This window comes from Peromyscus leucopus, chromosome 14, assembly GCF_004664715.2.
Source record: "Peromyscus leucopus breed LL Stock chromosome 14, UCI_PerLeu_2.1, whole genome shotgun sequence".
Taxonomy (NCBI): domain Eukaryota; kingdom Metazoa; phylum Chordata; class Mammalia; order Rodentia; family Cricetidae; genus Peromyscus; species Peromyscus leucopus.
The window spans coordinates 45,014,352-45,034,555 of NC_051075.1; the positions used below are offsets into that span (position 1 = coordinate 45,014,352).

The 20,204-nt window shown below is 45.6% G+C and overlaps 1 long non-coding RNA gene across 1 annotated transcript; it reads right to left on the reverse strand.

Moving 5' to 3' along the window:
* Positions 1 to 4,712: 4,712 nt before the first annotated feature.
* Positions 4,713 to 13,165, reverse strand: LOC119088993. The gene is made up of 4 exons (XR_005092758.1): positions 13,064 to 13,165; positions 10,544 to 10,848; positions 6,286 to 7,141; positions 4,713 to 5,535 (listed from the first exon to the last, which is right to left on the reverse strand). It is a non-coding gene; the product is annotated as an uncharacterized LOC119088993 (long non-coding RNA).
* Between the last annotated feature and the right edge of the window lie 7,039 nt (positions 13,166 to 20,204).

Sequence of the window (20,204 nt, forward strand, 5' to 3'; positions counted from 1 at the left end):
AAGCTGGCTAGGCATGAGTCAGTGAGCAAATCAGCAAGCAGCATTTCTCCCTGGTTTCTATTCTAGTTCCTGCTTGAGTTCCATCCTTGACTGCCCTGAACGATGAACTGAAACTTGGAAGTGTAACCAAATAAACCCTTTACTCCCCTAAGTGGTCCTTGGCCAATATGTGGTTTTTTTGTTTGTTTGTTTGTTTGTTTGGTTGGTTGGGTTTTTTTTTGGTTTTTTTTTTTTTTTTTTTTTTTTTTTTTGGTTTTTCGAGACAGGGTTTCTCTGTGTAGCTTTGCGCCTTTCCTGGGACTCACTTGGTAGCCCAGGCTGGCCTTGAACTCACAAAGATCCGCCTGGCTCTGCCTCCCGAGTGCTGGGATTAAAGGCATGCACCACCACCGCCCGGCGGCCAATAAGTTTTATCACAGCTACAGAAAGGAAACTAGAATAGTTATTGAGTCTCAGCTGTTCTGTTACAAATGTATAATGTTTTAATAGAGGAAAGTCCCCATCTTCTGGCCTTCCCATGAGTTAAGGTGAAGTTGACCTCATGCCCCCCAGCTCCAGGTGCAAGTCTATCCCCAGGATGGCTGGTTGGTTACAGAATGAGCTTGTTGGGAGTGGTCAGGAGACTCAGCATTGGTACTTCTGCTGGAAACAGAGTGCACTGGAGTTGCACTGAGAGCTGCAGCTGACGAAAGTTAATTCAAGTCACTTCTGGCCACGTTGCCACCTTCTGGCTGAGTCTGCCTGAGAAGCAGAGGGGTGTAGATTTGGGGTTGCCCTTGACAAGTGCCCGGGACCAATCATTCCTGAAGAGATAGCATTTTCCTTTACAGGGATTTGCTACCTTCTTAAGGACAGCTTGGGCTTGGCTTCTGCTAATGGCAATCAAAGAACTGTGACTAATTCCTTTTTTATTTTGATGAACAATTTGCAATTTTTACATTGTGGCATAAAAAAAACAGAACCGTGACATGTTTGACAACATACTTTTGACAGTTCTATTTCTGAAGAGGGCCTGCTGGGAAGCCGTGGGAACCTCTTCTGTGTCTTGGCTCTCTCTCCTCTTCTTCTAAGCACACTTCTACTCAGAACTCCACAATGCAGGGTAACGATTTGATGATGATAATAACTGGGCTCCAGAAAGATTACAGCAAGCATGAGTAGAATTAGATAGAGTAGGGGGTGACAACCAGGAAAAAAAAAAAAAAAAAAAAAAAAAAAAAAAAAAAAACTCAAGAGACCAATATAATAAAATGAGAAGGGACAAGCATTTTCACAAGGGGAGGGCCACAAAACTGGAAAGGGGAGACCCTGCAGGGATGGGGTGATTGTGGTTTGCCAACAGATTAGAGGGGGATGAAGTAAAAATAGAATGGTTTCATCTGGTAGGCCCTGCAGGAGTTTCCTGCCTTGTGCCTGACTTATCTGATGTATATGATGATGATGATGTGTGTGTCCTAGTTAGCATTAACTGTTAACACAGCCTAGAAACCTGAAAACAGTTTTAATTGGGTGATTGTCTTTATCAGTTTGGGCTGTGGGCATGGTGAAGGATTGATTGATTGTTAATTGATATAGGAGAGCTCAGCCCACTGTGGGCGGTAACATTCCCTGGGCAGGCGGTCTGGACTGTATGAGGAAGCTAGCTGAGCATGAGCAACAGTGAGCCAGCAAGTGTTGTTCCTTCATGGTTTCTGCTCGAGGTTCCCGTCTTGAGTTCCTGCTGTGAGGTTCCTCAAGAATGGTCCATGACCTAAAGTATAAGCGAGTAAGTCCTTTCCTCTTCTAAGTTGCTGTTGGTCAGAGTGCTTTAACATAGCAACAGAAAGAAATCTAGGGCAGTATATATTTCTTCTCTGTCTTCCTTGAGCAAAATTCAAACTCTTTGAGGGCAGTGGTTTTATTCAATGTTGAATTCCAAGCATCTAAGCTAGAGACTGGCACAGAGTAGGTCTCCAATAAATAAGTACATGAGTAAGTAAATGTGTAAATACTTTGTTGTTGTTTTTTTTCTGAGACAGGTTTTCTCCGTGTAACAGCCCTGGCTGTCCTGGATCTCATTCTGTAGCCCAGGCTGGCCTCGAACACACAGAGCTCCACCTGGCTCTGCCTCCTGAGTGCTGGGATTAAAGGCGTGCGCCACCACCGCCTGAGCTGAGCAAGTACTTCTTAAACAACTAAACAACAGCCTGATGACTTGACACAGAGGACAGCAGACACTCTGAGAGGCGAGCGGAGTTGGAGGAGTAGAGGAGATAAGATGGAGAATCCATGGTTGGCTGTGCAAATGGCCCTGCAGCCTGGGGGTTCAGGGGCTGGGCTGCTGCTCAGGAGAAGTGGGGCTCTGGCCCGGATTACGCATCAAAGGCTGGTGGAGACTGGGATGTTGGAGGGGTCCGGGAACAAAGTTCTAGAGAAGGCCTATGGTGATCAACTTGTCCTGGTTTGCCCTGGACTTACTTACTTTCTTTCTTTCTTTCTTTTTTTTTTTTTTTTTTTTTTTTGGTTTTTCAAGACAGGGTTTCTCTATGTAGCTTTGCGCCTTTCCTGGGACTCACTTGGTAGCCCAGGCTGGCCTCGAACTCACAGAGATTCACCTGCCTCTGCCTCCCAAGTGCTGGGATTAAAGGCGTGTGCCACCACAGCCCGGCCGGACTTTCTTGGAAACCTGCCTAAGCCCAGACAAACTGAGATGTCTGGCCAATCTAAGAAGATGGAAGGAGGGAGGGCTGGTCAGAGATGAGGCCCCTCACAGAACCTGCTGAAGGAAAGGGTTCCAGTAAAAACAGGTCTCCTTGCTCTTACCAAAGACCAGTTTGCTTTTTAAATTAAATTAAAGTGTGTGTGTGTGTGTGTGTGTGTGTGAGAGAGAGAGAGAGAGAGAGAGAGAGAGAGAGAGAGAGAGAGAGAGAGAGAGAGAGGAGAGAGAGAGAGAGAGAGAGCTAGCTCACACCAGGGCATGCATGGAGGTAAGGAAATGAAGGAGGGAGTCCGTTCTCACCTTCTTCCATGTCGCAGGATTGAACTCAGGTCATCAAGTTTGGCAGCAAGTGCCTTTACCCACTGAACCATCTCATTGGTCCCCAAGACCAGTCTTGTTCTGTTCTTCAGAGTCCCCATTACCTCTCACCCCCTGCCTCCACACCTTCCAGGAAGTACTGGATAGCTTCCGGTCAGCTCTGACAGCTGGTTTGGTTCTGGGGGGTGGGGGTGGGAGGTGGCGGTGGAGGGATGGGAGGGGGTGAGGCCCTAGCCCAGGCTAGTTAGAAAAATCCTGGATTCTTACATTGTGGAGTCTGGTGCCCCAAATGGTACTCCTCACAAAGGGCTCATTCTCAGGAGCCATTTCCTGTGTGTGCCAAGGTGGGACTAAGAACTTCAACAGGCGCTGTGGCTGGGGACACAGGAAGCTGCCTCGCCCTTGCAAACCACACAGGCTAAGGGTCGCAGCACCTGCTTGCTGCAGCTCTTACACTGGACACTGAGTGGTGCTCAGGTCTAAACCACGGGAAGTTGTTACTAGGTACATCAAAAACCAAGAGAGCGTGCCCCAGAGGAGAATTTTTAAGCCTCTTTTTAACTTGACAATGGAGTGAGCCCTTGATCGTTATAGCCTTTGGATCCTTGATTATATAAAGAACACGTTAACCAACAAATTGGGAATTAGCATGCAAATTTCAAAATATCTAAACATAGGCCTTATCACAAGGTCTTGTTTAAAGAAACTCAATGTTTGACTTGCAGAAAACGGGGTTATTGCCCTCGGGGAACTTTAAGCCTTACTTGAAGAAGCAAGACATACATCAAGGGATGATAAGAACCTGAGTATGTCTGCAAAGTTATTTGTAGGGAAGCAGAAACCAGTATTGTGTCAATTTCTCAGCCCTGTAGCCTACAATACTCAGAGCCACCTTCTTAATGAGGGCGGGGAGAATGCCCAGTTCTTCCGGGGCAGAAGGCAAGGGGAAGTGCTCCTATAAGGAACCTTACACACTGACCTTCTAGGAAGAAGGGAACAGAAATGGATCAAACCTAAACTGGGTGTGGTGGTATATGCCTGTAATCCCAGCCTGAATAGATAGGAAGAATCTAAGTTAGAGGCTAACCTGGGCTACATGGCAAGTTCCAGGCCAGTCTGGGTTATGAAAACTTATTTTAAAAAAAAACAAAAAACAGCCGGGCGGTGGTGGCGCACGCCTTTAATCCCAGCATTCGGGAGGCAGAGCTAGGCGGATCTCTGTGAGTTCGAGGCCAGCCTGGGCTACCAAGTGAGTTCCAGGAAAGGCACAAAGCTACACAGAGAAACCCTGTCTCGAAAAACAAAAAACAAAACAAAACAAAAAAACCAAACAAACAAACAATAACAACAACAAAAATCTGAGAGAAAGGGTTTTGATATGTTGCTGAGAATTTAATTCCATAGTGTTTATATAAGTATTATATTTATAGGGTGGAAGTGGCTCCCCCCCCCCCCATATAATCTCTTAGGGTCCCAGGCTGATTGTTGCTGACTCATCATTGGCTTTCAGGGTTGCTAGAGAAGGAAAAGAAAACTGTAGGATATCTATCAGCCAGGGATTTGAGTGGCTTGTATCACTTCCATGAAGACCCAACTGGCCAAACCCAACTCACAGTGAAAGGCATATGGAATATGTTTGCATTCTTTCTGCCCTAAAAGAGGGAAATTGAAATAAAGTATGACAAACACTAGGAAATATATCAATCATGGCTTCTTATTCAGCTTTCCTGTGATGACAAGCTAACACATATTTTGTTGATCTTTATCTTCATTTTCTATAAGAAAAGCGAGGCAAAGAAAAATGAAATCACTCAATTCCCACAGTCAGTGAGAGGCACTTGTCCTCTAGGGTTCAATTCTAAACGCTCTGCCATATGCCCTTGGTCACACACATCATAAGCTTGGGAGTCCTGTCCCGATCCTGGGTCCCCTGTGCCTCCTCCACACAGCCGCACACAGCTTCTGGAAATGGTGTTGGACTTTCATCAGGCCGCCTTGCCCGTTTTTATTCCTCAGACGTCAGTTGTATAAATCCATTCCCAACACTTTTGACCCGCCTATCTTGGTATCCCATCTGTTCAGAGGACGTGGCTGAGAACTTGATTGTGAATACGACACTGGCTGGTGAGATGCCATGTCTAAACGGGACGCTTCTTGCACAGGCATCGGCAACCATCGGCACCATTGTGTCCTCCATGTCTGCCCTTGGGTGAGGCATTCTGGTTCTCTGTCCTTAACTGCTCCCAACAGAAGTTCTTCTCATTCTTTAGGAACAAAAGTTAAACGAACTGCATTTTTCTCCTAAATCAGTGTAATGGGGCAGATTATGTACTGACAAGAGTGGGGGAGGCACTGGCAGCTGGCACAGAGCGTGGCTGAGCAGTGGATGTACTTGGAATCCAAGATGTCTCAAGCCCTCAGAATTATTCAAGTTTCCTTATGTAACCTGCGTGTCCAAGGTCAGACTAGCGCAGAAGCAATGTCAGGGCCACACTTCCAGTAGCATCCACTCTTGAAACCTAATATGAACAGAGATTTTTGTTTGTTTTGTTCTTTGCTACATAGTGAATACCCAGAATCTACTAGAATATTCTGGAATGTAGTAGATGTGCCATTACTCAACATGTTTGTCGAGTAAATTTGCTGACTAAATAAAGCGTTACAGTATAGTGATAGAATACCAGCTTAAAGAGACCCAGGCTAGAACCTCATAGACTGTGCGACCACTTAAGAAGTGCTCTCCTTCTCTGACCACCTTCTTCTTTATTGGTAAAATGAGCCCATTGTTGCCCGTCTGGGGTTATCACGAGATACATGTAACCGATGTCAACTACGTTTAGGATTTCTTTTTCTCCCTGTTGGTTTAACAAGATACTTAAGCAAGATCTAGCCCCAAGGGCAGGCCCCCAGCAGCCCACTTCCTCCCTCCACCTAGGCCACACCCCCTAAATTTTCCAGCCTCTTCCTAAATAGCACTACCAGTACCACCTGAGGACTTGAACTTGTGGGGACATTTCATATCAAGCCGCAGGAAGCACCCGGTCCAGTGCAGCCATGGCTTTAGCCCCTACTGATAAATCCCTGCACAGAGTCCTTCCCAAGTTCCCCTTAGAAGCCTTTGCAAGTCACCAAAGGCTTCCTGGCTGTAAACGTTACAAATCTCATAGATTTCCAATGATCTCTCTCTCTCTCTCTCTCTCTCTCTCTCTCTCTCTCTCTCTCTCTCTCATCTGAAGATGAGATTTTGAAGGCCATTTTGCAGCACCCACCGTGTAGGGTGCGAATGTCTCCAGCTGACTGATGGCCTCGCCTCCTATTCAAACCCAATGGCATAAATGCCCAGTCGACAGCATCCGGGCCACTGCTACAGCCAGTCCATGAAGCATTAGGTGTTGGCCAGAGGCACCCACCATGGCCCATCAAAGTCACCCAGTGTCTCTCTGTTCGGTCACTTCACTCAACCTCTTATGGAAAGACTTCAGCTGCCGAAGCAGGAAGCACCCGTAGAGTACCAGCAGGTCACGTGCCCCACATGGCTCCGCAAACAGAACATTGCCATCCATATAACTTGGGAGTGCCGTGTAGCTGCGTCTGCTCCAACACTGCACCACTCAAGTCCAGGGGCTCCCCCAGGTGATTAGGATTTACTTGCCCCCACAGGCTGCTAGATGGGAGCCAGAGAGGTCTATACCAGGTGTTTCTGAAAATCACTCCTTCCCTCAGGAGTCAAGGGCATTTTCAGCAGCAGCAAATTGCAGCTGCTGGTTTCCTTTACCTCCGTGAGTCCTTCCTGTGGCTCCAGAGTCCTTCCTATTCAGTGTCCCGACAGGCCTCCCCCCTGACCCTCTATACGGCACCAGACACGGCCGAGCAAGGCTCAGCTAAGGATGCTTTGCATCTAGACCAGAGCCTTGTCATATTTAAGAGAGAGAATTGAGATAGTCAAACCCAAAGGCATTAAACATTCTTGGGTCTTCCAGATCCGATCGACGGACGATGATGCAGAGATGGCAAAGTCAAGGTCTCCTCTGGTCAGTGTTAGGAAATCGTGGCCGAATCGGAGGACGAAGTGAACAGCAGAGGTGGGAAGTTCCAGCCTTTAGACCAGATGGGAGAAGAGTTCCGCTGAAACCATTAAGCAAGGAGTTATTTGCAAAGCTTGTATCTAACATGCAAAATACTGATAAAGCCTGAAAACCAGAAGAGCTGGCGGGGGCCCCTGGTGAGGCCGTGTAATAAAAACAACACGTGCTGCAAGTTCTATGCGCTCCGCCTCTAATGTTCAAACAACTCTGTCTTCTGGGGAAAACCTGCCAAGCCACACTTTCTCCTTACCCCACCAATGGACAAGGAGGGGAAAATGTTTGTCAAAGCAAGCGTATCCTGGGGCTCTTATAAAACCCATGGGGAGCTTGTTCTTAAGGTCTGGGGATACAGCCATTGCCTCGTGCCAGGCAAGAGCTAGGCACGTGCTCCACCACCAGCCTGCACCCCTACTCTTATATATGTATATAATACATAGTCTTAAAGGGTTCTGGGGGGAGGGGTTGAGGCAGGCTTTCTCTGTGTAGCCCTGGCTGTCCTGGAACTCGCTCTGTAGCCCAGGCTGGCCTCGAACTTAGAGATCTGCGTGCCTCTGCCTCCTGAGGGCTGGGAAAGGTGTGAGACGCCACTGCCCGGCCTAATCTTAAAGTTTTAAGAAGATACCATTTTATAGGTTAACAGGGTGCCTTACCTAATTGAAATGTGACGTGGAGGACCTTTCCCCCCCCCAACCCCATCCAGAGATGGAGGTAGAGGAGAAAAGAAAGATGAGGGGGTCTGTAAGTGTGGAGAAAGAATGGGGACAAAACTGGGGGGAAATGCCGAGAGAGGAGAGGGAGATTGCCCATCTGTGAGTATGTGTGGCTGAGTGCGGTTCATGCGCCACACACTCACTCGGGTGAGTGAGCTTTTGTCAAAACGAAGGACAGAGCTCTACAGCTGGATTGACGTGGCAGGAAGACGTGGTCGGGGCTCTGTTTTCAAACACGGCCCTGCATGTTCAGTCCCTGGGGAGGAACAGCCGTTTCGGATCCTGGCCTGTCTGGATTTCCTGTCTCTGTCTTGGGGTAGCTGGGGTGGGTGACGGCCTCCGGTGGGGTGGGGGTGATCCACACATTTTTTTATCACAGTGGCAGTTACAGCTGCAAGAGGATTCAGGGCAAAGGCAACCGGGGAAGGGGGTGGGTGGGTGATGAGCCCATATTTCGGGGCTTGGCTAATCCTGCGGAAGCTGAAGCCCATAGCCGGGCTGAGTTCTGAAATAGGGCTGTCTGGGGACATCTTACCTAAAAACTGGCCTGGGCTCTCCCTGTGTGGTAGAGTAACCCTGAACCAAGCCTGTCTCTTTTCCGGTGTCATTGGAACCCTTTCCTTTTACGCTTTTTGCATAAAATGGGCACAATTAAATTTTCTCAATTTCATAAAATCGGGCATTCTGGCCATTCCCAACCTTGCTTTTTGTTTGTGTTTTGTGCAATTTATAACTTTTACTATGACCAAGTTTTGAGGGGGGAGGGTTTCTATTTAAAAAGCAAACAAACAAACAAAAACCCATGGTCTCATGTAGCTCAGGCTAGCCCCCAACTCACTATGTAGCCAAAGATGACCTCCTTCCTCCACTTCCCCAGTGCTGGGATTGCAGGCATGGGCTCCTGTGGCTTACTTACAGTAAATATTTTCACGCACGCATACACACACATTTTACTGAGCACACACACACATTTACTGGTAGTCACCCACCTCAAAATGAAGTCAGGTTGACCAGGATTAGCAAATGTTCTTTCTCCTGAGAGACTAACTACATAGAGTTCATATGAACACTAACTGTGACCACATCCTCTGCCAACACTCAGCTCCCAAACTGTCAGGATTTGGTCAATAATTGCCAGCTTCCTTCAATCATGCTTCCCGGTACCAGCCAGATAGTCCCAAATATGTTCTCCACACCAATCCCGTCCCGGGCGCTCAGCTTCTGGTTAGCTTGCTTCCAGCGTCCTGTGTAATCATCACCCAACAGAGCATAGTCGAAGCCCTTCCTTCCCAAAATCACCATAAAGCTCTCTCACTCCTCCGTCCCTTGGGGTCTTCACCAAAACAGTGATGGTGGCTGGGTCCCCACGTGTAGCATGTTCTTTGTAGGACTCATTTGTCCCGGGTCTCATCAGAGTGGGCTCTGTTGACACCCGCCCTCCTGGCAGGTCTTACCTCAGGTAGATACGGAATCGGAAGGAAAGTCCAGACACTGAGCTCTTGGGGAAATACCTGGTTCATTCTAGAAGGCCATCTATGGAAGAAAGTCAGCTTCCACATATCACACATACCTAGCCTCCAAGGCCTTGGACCCTGTGTCCTCCTTAGACTTTCAACAACAGAAGCAGCAAAAAGCCATGCAAGATATATATGTGCTGCCCAGTTCAAATTGCCCCAGCTCATCACACTGCTGTATCACCAGCCCATGGTGCTGTGCCAATTACCTCCACAAACATTGAAGACACTTTTCAAAATATGGTCAAGCCAACTCCAGCAGGACCAGCCAGGCGTTAAAACACTCAGACACGATTGTCTAAGCAGAGAAATACATGCCAGTAAATAGGAGTCTGGGCTACGGTTAAGCAGTCACCTGGATGACAGCCCCAGCGTTAACCTTTCGTGGACAGACCTGACCTGTCATCCCCACAGAGTGGCCTGGCTAAAGAGGACAGAAGGTCCTGAGATGGGAGAGGCCAGGCACGGAAACCATCCAGACTGAAACAGTGGTGGTTTTCTTCACTGTTATTTCCCGGGCAACCACAGAGTAGGTGATGTGGGGGAGTCAGCTCAGGTCACTGCAGAGCAGGTGTGAATTTTCCCCTCTTTTGTAACGCCTTATAGCTAGAACCATCCCACAGACCCACTTCCTGACGACCTACTGTGTATCTAGCACCGAATTTCCGTGAGGGTTTGAAGATGTCTTTGAAGTATTTAACTCCTTGGAATCACTTGCAGAACTCTGCCTTTGCTCTCTTTAAGATTCCTTTACAAGCTGTCAGGGCTTTTGTAGAGGCCTGTGTTCCGGGCTTACCGGGAAAAGTTTGAACAGTTCCAATCTGGCCTAACAGTCTGAGAAATTAAGCAAGATTGTTTTGTTTTGTTTGTTTGTTTGTTTGTTTGAGACAGGATCTCATGTGTCCTAGATGAACCTCAAAGTTGATACACGGTCAAGGATGACCTTGAACTTCTGAGTCTCTTGACGTCACTTCCCAAGTGTCCCCATGAACCCCGGTCCTCTAGAAGAGCAGCAAATGCTCTTTGATCACTAGGCCGTTTCCGGCCATGCTGTGCCCCTTTACCTGTCCCTGTTTCTCCATCAAATCGACTTTTAAACTTTACTTGGCATTAGTTACAGAGCACACTTGGTTTAATGTCTGCAAACCTTCCAAGTTAATAACATCTTGATTACATAATTCGAATCCCCTGTTTGAGACTCAAGAGTGTTTAACTTACCCGTGGTCACACAGCCAAGAGGGCCCACAGGCTCAGTTGACAAAATCCCAGGGAATGTCGGTGGTGGGGACTGGTGGACTGGGTGATGGTGACTGTAGAATGTCTGCTCTCTTTAGAGCTGGCGGGGGGAGGTGCTTCCCCCAACTGTCCTGCTCCTGGGGTGAGCAATGAGTCTAAGGGCTTCCAAGGCACATGGAGAGAGACTTGTGGCTGCAAAGAGCCTCCAGGTAATTAATCTTCATGCCCTTTATGTAACGGGGTGCGTACATGGAACATCTTTGGTGGGGTCTTAATGGAACGAAAGGCTGGAAACAGAAGAAGTTAACTGGCTTCTGGGGGCAGTTCTGGACACACACTAGAACTGGGCAGGTCACTTCCTGCTTGTAAAGGAAAGGTGGAAGAAAAAAAAAAGCAACAGAGTGTTCCCACTCCTTCTCCTGCTCGGCCAGCTGCAGAGAGTGAAACAAACCGAGCTGCTATAGTTGGAATCCTTTGTTTGAATACAGGTTAAATTTGGCTTCTCTGCTTAGAACCCAGGTCAGGCAGCCGAAGCCCCATGGCTTCCCACAAGGCAGTAAATAGCAGCTCTCGGAAAAATGACTGTGTTGTTTCAAAGGGGGGGACTATTTATTAGAAGACTCAAGACTTTGTATGAGTCCAGAATGAATCAAGGGATTCTCCCCTCCTCTCCTTGCCACCCCCCCCAACAAGTAAAGCTCCTTAACTTCCTTCCTTGTCGCATTAGCTAACAAAACCACCTGATAATGAATCTCATTCTTGTCCAAGTAGGAAAGGGCCAGTGCTAAGTGGCTTGAGGCAGAGTCCCGGAAGTCCACAGGCTGTTGGCCCAAGAAACGGCAGATCCACTTTGCTTCCTGCCCTGGCACCAGTTCCACTATCCACCAAGATGGTAAACTGAGCTCATTCAGGACTGTCCAGGGCTGAGAAGGAATCTGCCCTGTCTAATTTCTCCCCTTCCTCACACAAATGCTCCTGCAAAGCTTCCTTCTTCTCAGGTCCTCACACCTTCCTCAGCTTTTCCCAGAAGGAAGCTGGTGGGGACCACATATGCGTAGGCAATGGGACCATTCTGCACTTTCTCACCTTCTGACTGAGGTGGCTAGGCCCTAAACACTTCAGAAAGAACAAGCCGGAAGCAGAGAAGTGTTATTGTTTTTGTCCTCTGGTTGTGTTCCCAGCCAGCTCCCCAGCCAGCTCGAGCTCTTAAATTCTCAGTTCCTGCTCTGGGATTTATGAAACACCAACCCTAGGGCACTGAAGCCCCAAGGGAGAGGTGGCCACCAACTACCTGCTGCTAGAAGAAAGGGGGTCTGTAAGAATCATCACTTGTTTCAGAATATTTGTTTCTCTATGCAAAGATGTGTTGCATTTGTTTTATGTTGAAAAGTGTTTCTTTAACTATGTAAAGTTGTGTTGCATTTGTTTAATTATGGAAAGATGTGTTGCTGTTTTACCTTGCCTGCCCAAGGCACCTGATTGGTCTAATGAAAAGCTGACCAGCCAATAGCGAGGGAGGAGATATAGGTGGGACTTCTGGGCAAGGAGAATAAGTAGGAGGAGGAATTTAGGCTGGGGGAAGAAAGAAAAAGAGACACCAGGGAGGCTAGAGGGGCTAACCAGCCAGACATGAAGGAAGCAGCAGAGTAGGACATACAGAATGAAAGAAAGGTAAAAAGCCCCGAGGGAAAAACATAGATGAATAAGAATAGGTTAGATTAAAAGAGCTAGTGGGACAAGCCTAAGCTAAGGCCAAACATTAGTAATAATAGCAACAATAGTCAGAAGAAGAAGAAAAGAAATAAGAATAAGAAAAATGAGGAGGAGGAGAAGGAGAGGAGAAGGAGAAGGAGGAGAAGGAGGAGAAGGAGGAGGAGGAGGAGGAGAAGAAGAAGAAGAAGTTGTCGTCTCTGTGTCTTTATTTGGAAGCTGGTTGGTGACCAAAATAAAATGCCAATTACAATCACTCATTGCTGGGCTGGACTACAAGCTTTAGACAAGGGGCACACAGCAAGCTTGGGCCAGGATGGAGTTTTGACCTGAAGAAACCTTTCTGAAGAGAACCAAAAAAAAAAAAAAAAAAAAAAAAAATCACTGTTAGCTATATTAACCCAGGTTTAAAAAAAAAAAAAAAAAAAAAAAAAAGAGAGAGAGAGAGAGTCCAGTAGTGAGTCTTGGGCTTTTTTGAGGGGCAAGTTTTAGAGCAGCAATTATTTAGTTCTGGAAAAACCCATGTAATTAACAATGCAAATTTAGGGGTTGAGTAGCTGGAAGGCAAAGGTGCTTTAGTGATGGAGTGAGTGGGTGGGTCTATGCGATCTTTGCTATTTCCTTAGGTGCAGAAAGGATTTGTTGAGAAATGAGGCCTGTGGCAGGCTGCTACTCAGGGGGTTGGCTGTGCCCTGGCACAACTCTGTGTGGATGAAAGATGTGCTTTCACAGAGGTGTCATAGGAAACCTGGGTACCGGCAGCTCCCAACCAGAGTTGAGAGGATTACTCACGGAGCCTAGCCTGTTATACTGCTGGGGTTCCCCAGGAGAGAACACCTCGGCCACGACATTCATGCTCATAGACAAGCACCCTGGTGTTAATGGGGAGTGATGGAGTTATGGTGGTGTCACTATGGATCTTTGTCACCTAGAGTTCTGTTGACAGTCTTTCAGATTCTGTTCATCTCTGAAGAGCACATGCCTTTTATAAGACTCCAAATATTAATGAACAAACCATAGAGTGGATATGATTTGTTTATTGCGGAGAAACATAGATAGACATGTTTGTGACTTTCCACTATGTCAGAATTTATCAAATAACAATCAGTTTCTACTGTGTGGCATTGTTGGGACAACTTAGTAAGTTGTCCCAATTTCCCTTGATAGCTGGCCATCGGCAGTCACGGGTTCAACTCCAATCTTAATTACTAGATTATAATTACAATAATAACTCTCAGATCATGCACTATTCTTCATGAAGTATGTAATATATATTACAGAGTATCTACAAAAGAGGGCTTTTTTAAAAAAAAAGCTGCAGAGTTCAAAGACATCTTACTGAAAGCAGAGTTAGCTACAGATACAAGGAGTCACTGCAGGTGGGTAGATAGCGGTCAGCTCGGTTGAAGAGCTGCTACAGGCTTGCAGAGCTAAAGAGCAGAATCTGTAGGGTGGAACTGCAGTCAACCACACCCACAATCCCAGAAACCAAGAGGGCTAAAAAACAATGGTGAGTTTGAGGCCAGTTTGCTATACATCGAAACTGTGACCATGACAATAAAGTAGAAAATAAATTATATTGGAAAGTAAACAAGGAAAAGGATTTCCTGTCCATCAATGAATGAACAGATAAAGAAAACACCTATATTCATGAGATAGCATCACTTAGCCACAAAGAAGATTTAAATTGCATCATTTGTAGGGATGTGGATGGAGATGGAGAAAATCACGTTAAGTGAAATAAGCCATATTTAGAAAGACATTACATGTTTTTGTTCATACATGGACTCCATAAAAAATTAAAAGTAAATATAAGTAAAGCAGTTAAGAGCACTTGTTGTAGGGTATTTGTATACTGTGTGAAAATGTATTGCTGTGATTGGTATAATAAAAAGCTGAACGGCCAATAGCTAGAAAGAGGTTAGGCGGGACTTCCGGGAACAGAGAGGACTCTGGGAAGAAGAAGGGCAGAGATGCCAGGAGAGGCGGAGATAAAACAGGAGGTACAAGATGGAAGAGAGGTAATGCCATGTGAAAGGAAGTAGATGAATATAAATGGGTTGTTATAAGAGCTAGTTAGGAACAAGCCTAAGAAATAGGTTGAGCTTTCAGAGTTGATAAGAAGTCTCTGTGTCATTACTTGGGAGCTGGTGGGACAGAGAAAGATTGCTTCTCTCCCAGAGGCCCTGGATTTGGTTCTTGGCACCCATGTTAGATGGCTCACAACAATATGTAACTCTAGTTCAGGAGTTTGGATCCAATGCCCTCTTCTAGCCTCTGAGGGCACCTGTACATATGACACACACACACACACACACACACACACACACACACACACACACACACGCGCGCAGATACATGCATGCAAATGAAACAAAACGTAAAAGTAACAGATGACATTAAGTTGGGTATGGTGGTCCTCGCCTGTAATCCCTGTATGCCGGAGGCAGAAACAAAAGGATCAGGACCCAGCCTGGGCAACATACCACCTCCAGGGCCAATGTGGGGTACATGAGTGTAGATGTAACCAACTGTCTTATTAAGTAAGAAACACAGAGCCAATACAGAGATGAAAGCCAAGAGGTCAGAGCAATAGCTAAGAGCTAAAAACCTTACACTTCCTCCTGCAGTGGTCCTACCTCTCCGAAAGAGACCTACTTCCTGTGTGTCTTTTTTTTATAGAGTTTCTGTTCTGCCTTCTCATTGGTTGTAAACCCAACCACATGACCTCCTAGTCACTGCCTGTTTGTACAGACCTCCAGGTCTTCTATGGTTGGTATTGAGATTAAAGGCATGTATCTCCAAGGCTGGCTATATCCTTGAACACACAGAGATCTACCTAGCTCTGCCTACCAAGTGCTGGGATGAAAGGCGTGCACCACCACTGCCCAGCTTTTGCTATGGCTTGCTAATAGCTCTGACCCCCAGCCAACTTTATTTATTAACATACAAATCACATTTCAGTACAAATAAAATATCACTATACATGAGATTCAGTCTCAAAAAGCAAAAAATTAAAAACACATGAAATTGTTCAGAGTCTATTAGAGAAAAAGATAGGAATGGAGGAAGGGAGATCAAGATAAAGAATTGGGGGAATGGGTGACCAGAGTATATATGTGACCGTGTCACATTAGAACCCATTATTCTGTGCAACTAATGTGAACTAACACTTCTTTAATTAAAAAAGAAAGCAAAGGGACTTTCTGTAAGTGAGATACTGCTGCTGCAGCCCCATGCCCTTTTCTTGGAAAGAAGCTCATTATTTCACAGAAAGTCCGCCCCGCTCTTGGCTCCATATTGCAAGAAGCCTGTTCCAGAAGGTGTAGCTATAGCTAAATATAGCCCAGGTGTTCAGTCTGAGAGCAAGGGATGCCCATCCCCACTACCCCTGGCATCACATTCAAACCTAAAGAATTCAATGTCCTTTAGCAGCTACAGACACAAGATTCTGTTTTCTCCCACATGAAACTGAACTCCCTTTTGGCCAGAAGGATGGAGACACTTTAGACCTTCACGTGACTAATCCAGGAAGATAACGAAGTATTTGGTCCAGCTTCCTCAGTTAACAGATAAGAGACCAAGGGCAAGGGCCATAGTTGCTTAATGGCTACACAGCAGGTGTATTGACTACCTTCTTTCAACACACACACACACACACACACACACACACACACACACACACACACACACACACACTGTCCTTGCTAAGAGAAACCAGTGGGATTTGATGAAATGCTAACATAACTGGTATACTCAGAAAGTGCACCTGGGAAAAACATCTTTCTCTTGCAGCAGCAGCAGAAGGACAAACTTCTCAGGACTGTTCTTTTGATATCATCTGCAACTGAATTTTGTGGGTTAAAATTTGGGTTAAAAATCTAAATTGAGAGCCAGATGTAGTTAGTGGGCATGCCTGTAGTCCCAGCTACTTGAGAGTTGGAGGAAGGAAGATTATTTGAGCCTGAAAGTTCAAGCCCAGCCTGGGCAACATAATGAAGTCATGTCTAAAAATCAAAAGAAAGGAAGAAGAAAAAGAAGGAAGGAAGGAAGGAAAATCTAAAAATTTTTCTAAAGTAATAAAAATATGATATCTCTATGATTTATGTAGGAATTAGTAACCTTTGTAAGGAAGATACATAATCCCAAATTATAAATAAAAATAACTATGGATATGGCTGAATAAAAAAAAAGCTGTAAACAGGCTAGAGAGATGGCTCAGGGATTAAGAGCACTGGCTGCTCTTCCAGAGGTCCTGAGTTCAATTCTCAGCACCCACATGGTGGCTCACAACCATCTGTGATGAGATCTGGTGCCCTTTTCTGGACTGCAGACAGAACACTGTATACATAATAAATAAAGTATTTTTTTTAAAAAAAGCTGTAAACAATATGTATAACAAGCGGTTAATATCCACATATAAATGTTTTTCAATGAACAAACACAAAAAACAGATAGTTCAATAGAAAAATGCACAAAGTATATGAACTTGATAATCATGAAAGTGATACAAAGTTTCATTGAGTGCATGAACAGGTGATTTTAGGCAAGTGCATTATCACTATGATTTCAGGTCCCTCCCAGCTTCAGAGCCAAGCAGACAGAAGTCATTGGCAAGGGCTGTTCTCTAGGGAGGTAGGTTTTCCACAAAGCTCACACGAAACAGCAGTCATTGTTGGGTGACACTTGACCTTATTTAATTCATTCCAGGAATCTAGAAAGGCCCACCATGGTGGTACATTCCTATAATTCCCAAAGTGGGGAGACTGGGTAACTACATACTGAGACTCAAAAAGAAAAGAAGAAGAAGAAGAAAAAAAAGCAAGAGCTCAATGATAGAGCACTTGCCCAGCCTGCATAAAGCCTTGGGTTTGAATACTAGGATGGTAACATCCTCTTAGACAGAAACTCAGTGTTTGTATATAAAGATCTTACTGAAAGGCAACAAAATCACAGTGAGGTTAAGACATAAAAGTTGAGCTTTCCCAGGCCTTATAGACAAGAGTATGCTCCTGCCTCCAGGCTTGGTGTCTAGAGAAAGCTACATGGAGGCATCTACCATTGATCTGTAATCAACCACTGCTGCTAAGATTATACTGTCAACCAATTATAGCTAGACCTTACTATGAGTTTTCTGTGGGTCCTCTTTCCCATAGCCAGCTGAAGGGCAACATTTATCATCCTGATTTATTAAAGCCATGCAAGTTAAAATGTAATACAGGTCTATAGAGCACATAGATTTTTGTTTCACTGAGCAGTTAAGAATTATCTGTAATGTCTAACGGTGACAGAAGAGGGTTAAAATACAATCCACTACATTGTTGATAAGGGAATTTCTTTAAAAAGTCATGCATATGTGTGTGGTGTGTGTGTGTTTGTGTACCTGTGTTTACATGTGTGGGCATGCTTGGGTACATGTGTAAGCATGTGCCCATGGAGGCCCAAGGCTAACTTTGAGAGTCTTCCTTTACCCCATCCATGTTACCCTTTGAGACAGGACCTCTCAGTTGAACCCAGAGCTCACCAGTATGGCTAGTCTAGTGAGGCAGTTTGCTCTGGAGACTCTTGGTCTCTACCTTCTGCGTTCCAAGTGCTGGAATTACAGGAGGGTTGTCATGCCTTCCCAGCATTTTTACATGGGTTTCAGGAATCTGTACCTCACTCTTCATGCTTGTGTAAGAAGTGCTTTATCCAATAAGCCATCTTCCCAGCCACTGTGATTATCAATAAAGCTCACTAATTATCAGTTATGAATTCCCTTTGACCTAGCCATTATGACTCAGAACTATGTGCCACTACTTAAGCTATGTGTATAAATACCTTATTGCAGTTTCATTTCTATCTGAAATCCTTGGGCTGAAGATGGAGCTTGGTGGCAGAACCATATATGTTTAGTATATGGGAGGAGGCGCATTGATTTGCTGGGACCACAAAACAAAACACCTACAAAAACCCTACATGGCTCTTAGTAATAGAAACAATGAAATGAACTAGAGAACATCTTTCTCTTTTCCCAGAGGCAGACCACGTGACCAGTACAAGGTACATGTTTGAGCAGCTTTAGGTGGATAAACTGGGGAGTGGTACAGGGAAGGGCAGGCAGCCAATGGCAGGAGCAATTGCCTGTTGCTCCATAAACGAGAGCGACCGGAGTGTAAACTTTCAGGGAAACTGTGAAAGTAGTGAGTGCCGAGTGCGTGCCTGAAGACCGTCCCAGCTGAGATCCAGAGACCCAGAACTGCTTTGAGTCACTTAAGGCTTTGTCCCCAATGCATACCAATCCCCAAGCCCCTCCACCAGCAGCTACGGTCAAATGAGCTTTGGTGGCTGGAGAGAAGCAGCCAAGAAGAAGGAACTACCGGCCACCAGAAGTCAGGCTGCTGTGTGCAGAAATGATAAGGTTTCCAAGGAGCTTTGGGCAGAACACTGGTCATGCCAGCCACACACCCTAATAAACACAAAGAGGCCTTTGGAGAGAATGGCCTATTTCAAGATAAGCAAGGTACACATGCATGTTTATCAGTGCCTCTAGTCTCTTTATTTTACATTTTATTTTATTGAGGAAGTCTCACTAAGTAGCTCATGCTGGCCTTGAACTCTCCATCTTCCTGTCTTAACCATTGTGACTACTGGTGTGTGCCACCATGTCCGGCTAAGGCTGTGCAGCATTATGACAATTTGTTTTTTTTTTCCTACGGTAATTTCCTCTGAAGGGAGCAGGATGGAGGAGAAAGTGGGTCCTCATTTTCTATTTTATATATTTCTGGGTTTTGTTTTGTTTTCACAACAAACCCAAAGGCCATCTTCTTTCTTTCCTTTCTGAGTACTTTATAAATTTAAAAAGTGGGTGCTGCTGTAACTCAGTGGTAGCATATTTTCCTAGCATGTGTGAACCCGAGTTTAATCCCCAACAACAGGTTTTTCTTTTTCTTTTCTGTTTCCTTTCCTTTTCTTTCTTTTTTTTTTTTTTTTTTTAAGTTACACAAAGGAGCTCCGTGTCATTCAGAGGTAGAGCACTTGCTCTAGGTCCAGTTCCCATGAACTAGGGGTGGGGTGTGGGTAAGAAAACAGAAAACCCATGTGTTAATCGACCATTTAACAGTTTTTATCCAGTGAGTCATGTAGCAGGCTCCATCTCAGACACCTGCAAGAGGAGCTGAGAAATGTCACTCACGGATCTAACCATCACCTTTGAGACGAGACCCCTTCCAGGACTTAAGAGACTGAGCAGTAAATGCTAACCAGTGAAGGAAGTACTTAAGTCACCTTTGTAGTTTTTTTGTATTGACGGAGAGTTGGTTTATGCCCTCAAAACATCTATGCCATTCTGGAAGCTTCTGAAGTCATGCCTTTATGACTTGCAGAGTTTGGGGGACATTGGTCTAGTTAAAAGAGTAAACTACCAACCATAGCGGTGCATGCCTATAATCCCAGCACCTGGAAAGCATCCGGGAGGCTGAGTAGGAGGTTGCCATGAGTTGGGGGCCAGCCTGGGCTACATAGTAAGTTCTAGACCAGCTTAGTCTACCATGTGAAACTCTGGGGAGAAAAGAGAGAGTGACAGACATAGTGGGGGGGGGGTACAAGAGTGGGGGCATAGATCCATGGCAGAGGAAGTGTCTTAGTATGTGTCTGGAGAGCCCTGGGTTTGACCCTAAACACCACCAAATGCTAGCATGGCGGTATGTGCCTGTAAGTCCAGCAACTCCAGGAGACAGAAAGAGAAGAGGTCTGAGTTCTAGGACAGCTGCATCACACAGTGAGAACAGAGGCCTAAGAGCACAGTACTAAGTTGTGATTGTTTTCACAGGGAGCCTGTTCATTGACAAGTGGTAAGGGTGGTGCTTTTTCACACCAAATTACTTCACAGTGTTTGTTCACACCCAGCAGGGAGGCCATCTTGGAGACTAATGTTTGGTTTGGTTTGCACTCC